General features: G+C 34.7%; 1 long non-coding RNA gene across 1 annotated transcript; it reads left to right on the forward strand.

Annotated features, from left to right (window-relative positions):
- The first annotated feature begins 3,015 nt into the window (after positions 1–3,015).
- Positions 3,016–3,866, forward strand: LOC141627059 (uncharacterized). Its single transcript, XR_012536620.1, has 3 exons — positions 3,016–3,393; positions 3,533–3,637; positions 3,714–3,866. It is a non-coding gene; the product is annotated as an uncharacterized LOC141627059 (long non-coding RNA).
- Positions 3,867–10,832: the final 6,966 nt, after the last annotated feature.

Raw genomic sequence — 10,832 nt, forward strand, 5'->3', positions numbered from 1 at the left:
GTCTGATGGTGACGGCAACCACCTAACCTACCCCAGATCTACGCGAGGTTCACGGCAAGTAAGCAAGGGCAAGTAACCGGATAGACGAACAATGGAAAAACATGGTGAAGATGGTTATATATTTGGGCCTAAAAGAGTGAAATCGCCGGAGAGGGAAATCCAAAGCCGGAGCTCCGACGATGCACACGCATAAGAAAAATAGAGAAAGAAAGTAAGGCCGGAAGTGGGATAAGGAATAATCAGAGCGAGAATGGAGGTGGCAGTATGTGGTGGCCGAACATAAGCCACCGGCGAGGGAGGAGGTTATGGTGTCAGGTTGTTTGGGGGTGATGAAGAAGTTCTGTGAGAGTAGTGTTGGGTTATTAAGGAGGGTGGGTAGTAAGTAGTTGGGTTTTAATCCAGACCCTTTATTTCATGTGGTTTGGGCCTCTGAATTGATTAGTCTATTTGCTTTTTAAGTTAGTTCGCACAGTTCGCACCGAATTTTAGGTTCGCACGAGATCATATTTCTATATATATATATATATATATAGAATTAGGATCACATGAGTCCACCCTATCTTTTTGATTCCGTGAGTCCATGATAAAATATCACACGTTATATTAAACAATATCACAACTTATACTAAAAAAAAAAATCGTAATATTGTGTTGTAATATAATATCACCCGTTATGCTACACATTATCACAGCTTACAGTATCACACGTTATACTAAACAATATCACAGCTGAAAAAAAAAAGTCTTTGAAAAAAAAAGTCGTGATATTGTTTTGTAGTAAAATATCACAACTTTTTTTAAAAAAAAAAAAAAAAAAAAAAAAAAAAAAAAAAACTTTTTCGAGAAAAAGAAAATTCGAAAAAAGAAATTGCAAAAAAAAAAATTTCGAAAAAAAAAATTTGAAAAAAAAAATCGTGATATTATTTTGTATAGTGCGTGATATTGTTTTATGGACTCATGGAATCAAATATATAGGTGGACTCACCGGATCTTGCCTATATAGTGCGTGATATATTGTTTTATGGACTCATGGACTCAAATATATAGGTGGACTCACCGGATCTTGTCTATATATAGGCAAGATCCGGTGAGTCCACCTATATATTTGAGTCCATAAAACAATATCACGCACTATACAAAATAATATCACGATTTTTTTTTCAATTTTTTTTTTCAAGATTTTTTTTTCGATTTTTTTTTTCAGAAATTTTTTTTTTTCAAATTTTTTTACGAAAAAGTTTTTTAAGCTGTGATATTGTTTAGTATAACGGGTGATATTGTATTACAAAACAATATCACGATTTTTTTTTCGAATTTTTTTTTCCATTTTTTTTTCGAAAAAGTTTTTTTTTTTTTGATATTGTATTACAAAACAATATCACGATTTTTTGTTTCAATTTTTTTTTTTGAAAGTTTTTTTTTTTTTTTTTATATGTAAGTTGTGATAGTGTTTAGTGTAACGTGTAATATTGTATTACAAAACAATATCATGACTTTTTTTTCGGATTTTTTTTTTCAAATTTTTTTTTTCGATTTTTTTTGTTGAATATAAGCTGTGATATTGTTTAATATAAAGTGTGATATTGTATCATGGACTCACGGACTCAAAAAGATAGGGTGGACTCATGTGATCCTAATTCTATATATATATATATATATATATATATATATATATATATATATATATATATATATATATATATATATATATATATATATATATATATATATATATATATATATATATATATATATATATAGGATCCTGTGCGAACTTACGAACTAAACACAGACCATTGGATGAACATAATCAACGGCCAACATTAAAGACACAAACAAAACAAACAAAACCCTATACGTTCTGACTCTCCTCCCCTTTTCCTCTCAAACAAAATCCCCAAATCCACCCGACACACTCTCACTCTCACTAACACCACTCATCACTGACATGCACCGCTCTCCGATGACGACCGTTCTCCGATGACGACGGCTATCCGGCAGCGGGATCTCGATCTAACTATTTCGCAGAAAATCACACTTTCGATCGTGTTTCGCTCAAATTCATCACATCAATCCTCTAATTTTGATCAAATTTAGGAGATTCTTCGTCATGTAAGCTTATAATTCGTACTAATTTTCATTGTTTTCGTTAATTACTTCCATCATTTTCTTAATTTCCTCCAAATTTGAAGAATTCTAACCCTAATTTCATTCCGGCCTCATTCCACTCAAAATGGGGTCGAATAACTTCGCATTTGCTCGCCTATCATTCGTCTACTGCGGTTCTTGATGTAACGTCTCCAATTTATTCACAAGTTTAAACTTTCTTACAATTCTACTGCTAATTGTACTGTTTTTTTGCGAACTGTAGCTTTGACTATTCCATGTTTAAATTGTGTATGTCAGGTCTTTTCTTAATAGGATTCTTTTCAATTAGCGATTTTTATTATTTAGCGATTTTTATTAGTTGGAGCGATTTTTTAACGTTAGATGTTCATTGTTGTTTTGTTGTCTTACTTGGCCATTATCCGACTTCATCACCAATATTGATTACCCCTTTCCAATAATGTCATGTGTGGAGTTGGATTTCGAGGTACTCTTTTAGGTCTGTCTCCTAGTCTTTGTAAAGACTGAAAAAATGTGATGGTATTTCGAGCTCTATTGCGTCTTGCCGAATGAATACAATGACTTCTCTTTAGTGTTTGATTGAACATGTTTCATCTTTCATGTTCACGTTATTGGTGCTTTTATCATGTATATATTACTAGTACTTCTTTAGTTTTAGTGGATTATCATTTGGTAGAAACTATACATTGATTTAGATCTCTCTGTTATATTATCATCACGGCTAGGGGTAGTTTGTGGAACCCCTCGAGGTCTTGGGTATTGTTGTTCACTTGGATGAGGACTTTTGAGTTATCTTAGAGCTGACATTTTTAGTCTTGAAATGTATCTTATTAACAAGGTGAAGTATTCTTAGTAGGTAAGCCTTTCATTAGATACCATTAACAAGGTGACATTTTTAATCTTGCAAAATATATGACCCTAGATACACATATCAATACTCCCAGATACATATACCAACACTCTAGATACACAAATCGATTTGTATATCCGGGAGTATTGATATGTGTATCTGAGATACTAACATGTGTATCTACCGTTTCATAGTAGTGTGTCCAGAATCTCCTGATAGGCCTAAATTCATGTTCGGGAGAAATTCGGAGCATGCCATTTGCTTAGTCTAGAAATTTAGACTATTATTGTGATAAGCTACAAAATTGCATTAATAAGTCCTCATGTATCACATCAGGTCACAAGGGGTGTCGACATAATCCCGGGCCACCTCAGTCCTCAAGAACAGAATTCGGTCGAGGCAATTGTTCAAGCAAGGTAAACACCCTCCCCTACAGATAAATTGTATGCTCAATCTCTCCCTTTCGCACACACGTTCACTAACACACTACAAAGATTGTGGTCTATTGTCATATTTTACGTTCCTGAACTATATGTCCGTCGTGTTAAATTGCAGTGGATATCCCTGTCTATAGTGCTGGTTGGTGTAGGAGATAGCCCATGGGATATGATGAAAGAGTTCGATGATAATTTTCCTTCTAGTGCTTTCGATAACTTTCAGGTAATTAACTGATCAAATGATTATGCTTTTATTCATCTCATATGCAGTACTAATCTGAACTATTTTCCGTGGCTAGTTTGTGAATTTCACTGAATTAATGTCAAAGAAGGCTGATATCTGAAGAAAGCAGACGGAGTTCCCCCTTTCTGCCTGGATGGAGATACCTTTTCAGTACAAAGCCACTCTTGAGCATGGTTTACTAGGGTAAAGCTTTGCTATTTGTTCGGTTTTTGTCGGATGGGAGGAGTACATCCGTCATGGAGTCAACCAAATTTAGCAAAGGGAACATATGGCTGTTATTCGTGATCATATGGGAAACGTTAGACGTGCTAGAGTGCAACAACTGAAGTATGGATGGGCGCTTGATATTGCGAAGGCAAATGCAACAGTGTTTGGAGTAAGAATGGCGATTCGGATGGGTATTCGAGCTGCAATCTTGGGGTCGGATTTGGTACAACTTATCACTACCTTACAAAACCATGACGTACCAGCCAACTATTTCGGAAATGTAGTTTGCGAGATCGTTATGTTAGCTGAAGTGTTTGATTGTTCAAGTTTTAATTTTGTTAATCGTAGTGGCAACGTAGCATCGTAGCTGCACATCGGTTAGCCCATCCCCTGATTGCACTACTCGTGTGTGGGTAGATGCTTGTCCTGAGCGTATTGCGGATGCTATTGTTTATGGCTTTGTATTGGCAGTTAAATTAATGTGATTATTTCTTCAAAAGTAGTTTTTTTGGTAAAATGAGGGGTGTCGAAGCCGTTTGTCGGGAATTAATAAAACAATCTGTTGTTGCGATAAATTTATGCCTTGTCCATCTTGCACCTTATGCCGATTTCCAATGCGCTGCTTACAACCAGTAGGCAGCCGCAAGGGAATAACTCACATAGGTCTCCTGCCAATTTCTATTTATGCAATCCATCTTTCTTCAAATCTACACTACATATCTTCCTTCAAAGCTAAGAAGGTGATTTCCTCGCCCATGCTCAAATATTACTTGCCAATTTATCAGTCAAACTTCTGCATTATTTTCCTGTTGTACTTCTAACCCAGCCAAAAATAATTTGAACTCAAAAAATGTGCCAACAAAAGCACATCCGAAATTAACACGAAACGAAATGTATAACATGCCTAAGATGGCCCGATCTAAACCCGACCCAATTGACCAGTTTACTTTGCTAGATACACTCTTTTACCTTGTTAAATACACATATTTAACAAACTAGATACACTCTTTTTGCCTTATTAGATACACTCCTTTGACAAGCTAGATACACTTATTTACCTTGTTAGATACACATCTTTGACAAGCTAGATACATCTTTAACAAGCTAGATACACTTTTTTACCTTGCTAGATACACTCATTTGACAAGCTAGATACACTCTTTTACCTTGCTAGATACACAACTCTGCCAAGCTAGATACACTCCTTTACCTTGCTAGACGCACTTCTTTACCTTGTTACATACGCATCTTAGGCAAGCTAGATACACTCCTTTATCATAATATTTAAAAATCAGATTAGGACATAGTAACATAGGAGGAATGAAGAACATAATGAAGGAATGAAGTTAGAAAATAAATGAACTACTCAAACGAAAGCTGGTGATATATTTTTGTAACTTGGCTTTATATCATAATATTTAAAAATCAGGTTAGGACATAGTAACATAGGAGGAGTTGTCAACAAGAACAGCAAGATTTAGTCTTCCGTTTATTAATTTTTTGTCGATGACCGATGTAAGTCGTCGTTAACCAAAGTTGAACAAGTATATGCAGTATAATTAGAAATGAATAAAAGTTGAATTAGTATGGAGTATAATTAAAGCCTGAAGTTAATACAAATTGGATGAAATAACTTGGAGCGGACGAATATCTCCCGTCAATTGAGCAGACGCCTGAGGCTAAGCCCCGTGACTGGGGAGCCAATTTCTCCGTACTAACAAGGATGTCTCCTTGCCTATCTCATAAGAGAATGTAAGTGGTAGGCCGTACAATAACTTGATTTCCCTCTGCTTTAAAATTTAAAATCTTTCAGACAGCCATAGACCCATTCACTCTCACTTTAAATCTAACTGAACACCTCGTTCATAAATTAGTCCTGAATCAATCCGAGCACGTACACCACATCTGCGCCTATTTAACAAGCTTTTGAAGGCCAATACGACAACATATTAGGGTGTGCCAGTATGCCACACATAGTTAGGTAAGGACTCGCCGATATCATAAGCCTACCATTAAGTTTAATATGGATAAATGCTGACAGTGACAAATGATTAAGCGAAACTAATCTTCACACCATTGATGTCCGCAGCTGTAGTTCAAACATTTGTAGAATATAGCCATTGGTTCATCAGCTGATCTGGTCTGTATTTGGTGGTATGCTACTTTGCCATGACGAGCTGAAAACAATGACACTGTCATTAGATTGTGAATTGCCACTAAATTTATGTACATATACATGTGTTAAAATTGACAATATTCTACAACAAAGTGCGAAAATAACCATTTATCATATACAAGAGAAGAAGAACACACTATAACGACTATCAACAAATAAATTAAGAGACTATAAGTAAACAAAGCAATGAAAGCAAGAGAGAAGGCCACCAAACAACCAGTACAATGAAAGTTCAATGAATGGCTTCACCAAAAGCGCACTTATATAAATTGATCTCTCAAAAAAGGGGTGGGTTGGGATAAGGAGAGAGTGGAGAGAAAGTGGTGTGGTGTTATTAGCATCGTCCCAAAGTTGACTAGACTTGCCAGATTATACGTCGAAGTGATTAGATGTAGTCAACACTATTTTAATAGTATTGTACTCCGTATTGTTCATATTCTAAATGTTCCCATTTAACTAATAGTCATAATTTTTTAAATCTAGGATATCCTGCCGCCTCCTTTGATCTATTTAAGTTGCTATGTACACTTCTTTAAATTACTAGTTAAATATCTTTAGCTAACTAGATACACTACTTTCAATTACTAGATAAGTTTCTTTAAGTTGATAGATATCTTTAAGTTACTAGATACATACCTTTAGCTAGCTAGATACACTCCTTTAAGTTACTAAATACATTCCTTTAAGTAGCTAGATACACTTCTCCAAATTACTAGATACATTCTTTTAAGTTTCTAGATACACTCCTTTAAATTACTCGATACATACCTTTATCTAGTTAGATACACTCGTTTAAGTTAGTTAGATACACTCCTTTAAGTTACAAGATACATACCTTTAAGTTCCTAGATATACTCTTTTAAATTACTAGATACATACCTTTAGCTATTTAGATACTCTTCTTTAAATTACTAGTTACATACCTTTAACTTGCTAGTTACACATATTTAGCACCTTAGATACAGACCTGTAGCTTGCTAGATACACATGATATTTTAGCAAAAAGCTAATTATCGTTTTTAATTTACATAAATGAAAAAGTTGAGGTATTGCCCTTGCTTGAACCATGGATTTTGACCAACAAGTAAAATGCAAGCAATAAAAATAGATGGCTGCAATTTTGAAGCGCCATAAATCCATGTCAATACACTCTTAAAATCATCCCAAATACACCGAGTTTTCTCACAATTAATCGCACGTTTCCTCATGTCTAATAAACCCAGTTGAATGTACAACATTGATCACATCTCCAAGGGTCCCATTACAAGTAGGCTTCAAAAATCTAAGTAACAAAGTTGAATTCTTTCTTGATAAATTTGCTTTATACAATATACCATAACTTGATATATAGCTTGATTGAATCATTCAAAAAAAACAAAGAAAACTCCCAATTCTTATCAATTTAACAAAATAATGCAAGAAATTAAAATTAATCCCAAATTAGAAGACCTTACTTGAAACGGAAATGCAACAATGTTTTTCGCCAATTTCCTTTTTGTACCAATCGATCCAATGGCTAATTTAGAGACGAAAACTGCAATTAATAGAAGTTGGAAAATCCATAACTTGGTTACTTGAAATCGAAGCGACAAAAGAAGAGCAAATGGCTTGCGACTTGGTCTGCGTGGGGTCGATTTAAGGATAACACCGTCTACGGATGTCGACTGGAAGGCTACGACGGGCGGTGGTGGTGGATGGGGGAGATGAAAAGTTAGAGGGAGAGGAAAAGTTAGCTGGGGTATGAATAAAACATAAAGAACAAGGGAGAGGGAATATGCGAGGAGTTTGGTTTTGGCTTTTTTAAATTAGTTCGTACGGTTCGCACCGTACTTTTGTTCGCACCTGACCCCGACCCTATATATATATACATATATACATATATATATATATACATATATATATATATATATAGGAATGAGATCATGTGAGGATACACTATCTTTTTGAGGATTGAGGATTTTGTTACAATATCACAGGTTGTTCAATACAATATCACAGGTTATTCAATACAATATCACAAAAAAAAAAAACACCTGTGCAAAAAAAAATTATAAATTTTTTTTTTCAAAAAAAAAATTATTTTTGGTAAAGGTCAAATTTTTCGTGATATTGTATTGAAGAGCATGTGATATTGTATTCACTAATCCTCAATCCTCAAATATTTAGGGGTTCTCACCGGATCCCGACTCTATATATATATATATATATATAGAGAAAGGATCATGTAAGTCCTTGTTTTTTGGTTGAGTCCATAAGTCTTAATATAGACCTTTAGATCTAAGAGATGAGTGGCTATGATTAGAGCAAAATGAAGGGTTGAGATTAAAACATAATAAAACCCTAATCCTAACCCATTTCACTGTCACACCAAACATTCACACTTCTCTCTCTTCCTCCCAACTTCTCTCTCCCTCCCATCACTCTCCTGCCAACCACGCCGCTGCCACCAGTCGACGGCCGCACACCCACCAAGCTGCCGCCTACATCCCCTTCTCCTTTCTCTCTTATTTTTTTTCCGCACAACACCACCTCACCCAAGCCACTCCGCCACCTCTTCTTCCACTTTCTGCTCTCGTCCTCCCCTGATCGGAGCCGCCCATCCTTCCCTTTTTTTTTTTGAAATCTCGATTTGTTAGTTGATGTTGGCACTGACGTCGATGGCGGCGTTGGTGTTGTTGGTTGGCAGTTCCGAGTTTCCGCCCTACCCCGTACGAGATCTCGCCCCATCCTCTTCTCTTTTTTTTTTTGTTTTAAAATACAAAATTTAGATCTGATATGTCGAGGTGGTTGTGGGTTTTTGATGTCGTGGGTTAGGTGGTAAGGGCAGTGGTAGTGTGGCGGTGGTGGCGCAGGTGTGCTGTTTTGGTGGAGCCTTTTTTTTTGTTTGGTTTTCAGGCGATGGTGGTGGTGTGGTTTGCGATTTAACGGTGGTTGTTAATGGTGGTAGAGGCGTTAACGGTGGTTGTTAATGGTGGTAGAGGCGTTTATTATTTTATTGTTGTGGGAGTAAAAATTACACTGACATGAAGTAAAGTTACACATTTGAAAAACTAAAGTTATATTTTAAAGGACTAAAATTACACTCGTAAAAGTATATAAATTCAAATCTTTACCTACAAACAAACTATGACTAAAGTTACATTTCCGACGGCTAAAGTTACGCTTTTAAGGACTAAAATTACACTCGTAAAAGTATATAAATTCAAATCTTTACATACAAACAAACTATGACTAAAGTTACATTTCCGACGGCTAAAGTTACGCTTTTAACGACTAAAATTACACTCGTAAAAGTATATATTCAAAGTCTTACATACAAACCACCATATGACTAAAGTTACATTTTCGACGGCTGAAGTTACACCTTCAATGTCTAAAATTACACTCATAAAAGTATATAAACTCACAGTTTTTCATACAAACCACCATATTATTAAAGTTATAACTCCGACAACTAAAATTACACCCTTAACGACTAGAGTTACATTCGTAAAACACTAAAATTACATAGACTTTTGTTAAAATTACATAAATTTTAATTTATAAATTCAAATTTTTATATATAAGTTGGCCTTAAAAGGTAAGATACACTTATAAATCATTAAATGGCTAAAGTTACACTCATAAATCAGTAAAGTTACACTCAAAAATGATTGGCTAAGAATAGGACTTAGGGACTCAACCAAAATTAGGGACTCATCTGAACCTATCTCTATATATATATATATATATATATATATATATATATATATATAGAATTGGGATCCTGTGAGAACCACCAAGATAATGAAAACCTTGAGAACTCCACCTTATACAATTTTTTTTAAAAGAATAATGATATATTTGGATTCGGCATGAAATGTTATGGCTAGATAACATATTTCTTGGTCTAAAAAATATAAACTAGTGATAAAAATCGAGACGGGGTGCATTTTATTAATTTATGTGCACCTACTACTCATTTGACAATTTTCACGCATGTAGAACTTATTTTCATGCACCTAAAACATGTTCTTTGCATGCACTTATTAATCATTTTCATGTATGTAACAATTTTCATGCACCTAGTATTTGTTTTCGTGCATTTATAGCCGTTTTAGCATACCTAATTGTAATTTTGTACATTCAGTTTATATTTTATTAATAAAATCAACAAATTTTGTTTAGCTATCCTTAAAATGTGTTTGAATAAACTAAACTAAGGGTAAATGATCCATCAAAACTTTCGGAACAAAATTTGATGATGATTTAGTAAGGGTTCTCATGGTTCTCATTATGTTAGTGGTTCTCACCGGATCCCGACCCTATATATATATATATATATATATATATATATATATATATATATATATATATATATATATATATATATATATATATATATATATAATTAGGATCAAAGGAGTCCACCTTCTTTAGGTGAGTCCATGAGTCCCATTCTAAACCTTTGGATCAAAAAAAAATGAAGGGTTAAGATTAAAACAAATTAAAAAGATGAGCTATAAATACGAACAAACCCTAATCACACTACCTCCCATCACATTTCCACTCTTCATTTCTTCTCTCTAAACTCTCTTTATCTCTCTCTAAACTCTAAAGTTTCATCACCACTTCTCCTATTCCGCCGCCACCGCCCTCGCCCTCGCCACCACCATGCTTCTCCTCCCGCCGCTTCACTGCTCTCCTCCCACTACATCTTTTTTTTTTTAAGATCTTAAAAACGAGTGGGTGTTGTTGGTATGCTTCTCCTACAGCATTTCTTTTTTTTTTCTTCTTTTTCTTCCTAGATCT

Source organism: Silene latifolia, chromosome Y, assembly GCF_048544455.1.
Source record: "Silene latifolia isolate original U9 population chromosome Y, ASM4854445v1, whole genome shotgun sequence".
In the NCBI taxonomy this organism is placed as follows: domain Eukaryota; kingdom Viridiplantae; phylum Streptophyta; class Magnoliopsida; order Caryophyllales; family Caryophyllaceae; genus Silene; species Silene latifolia.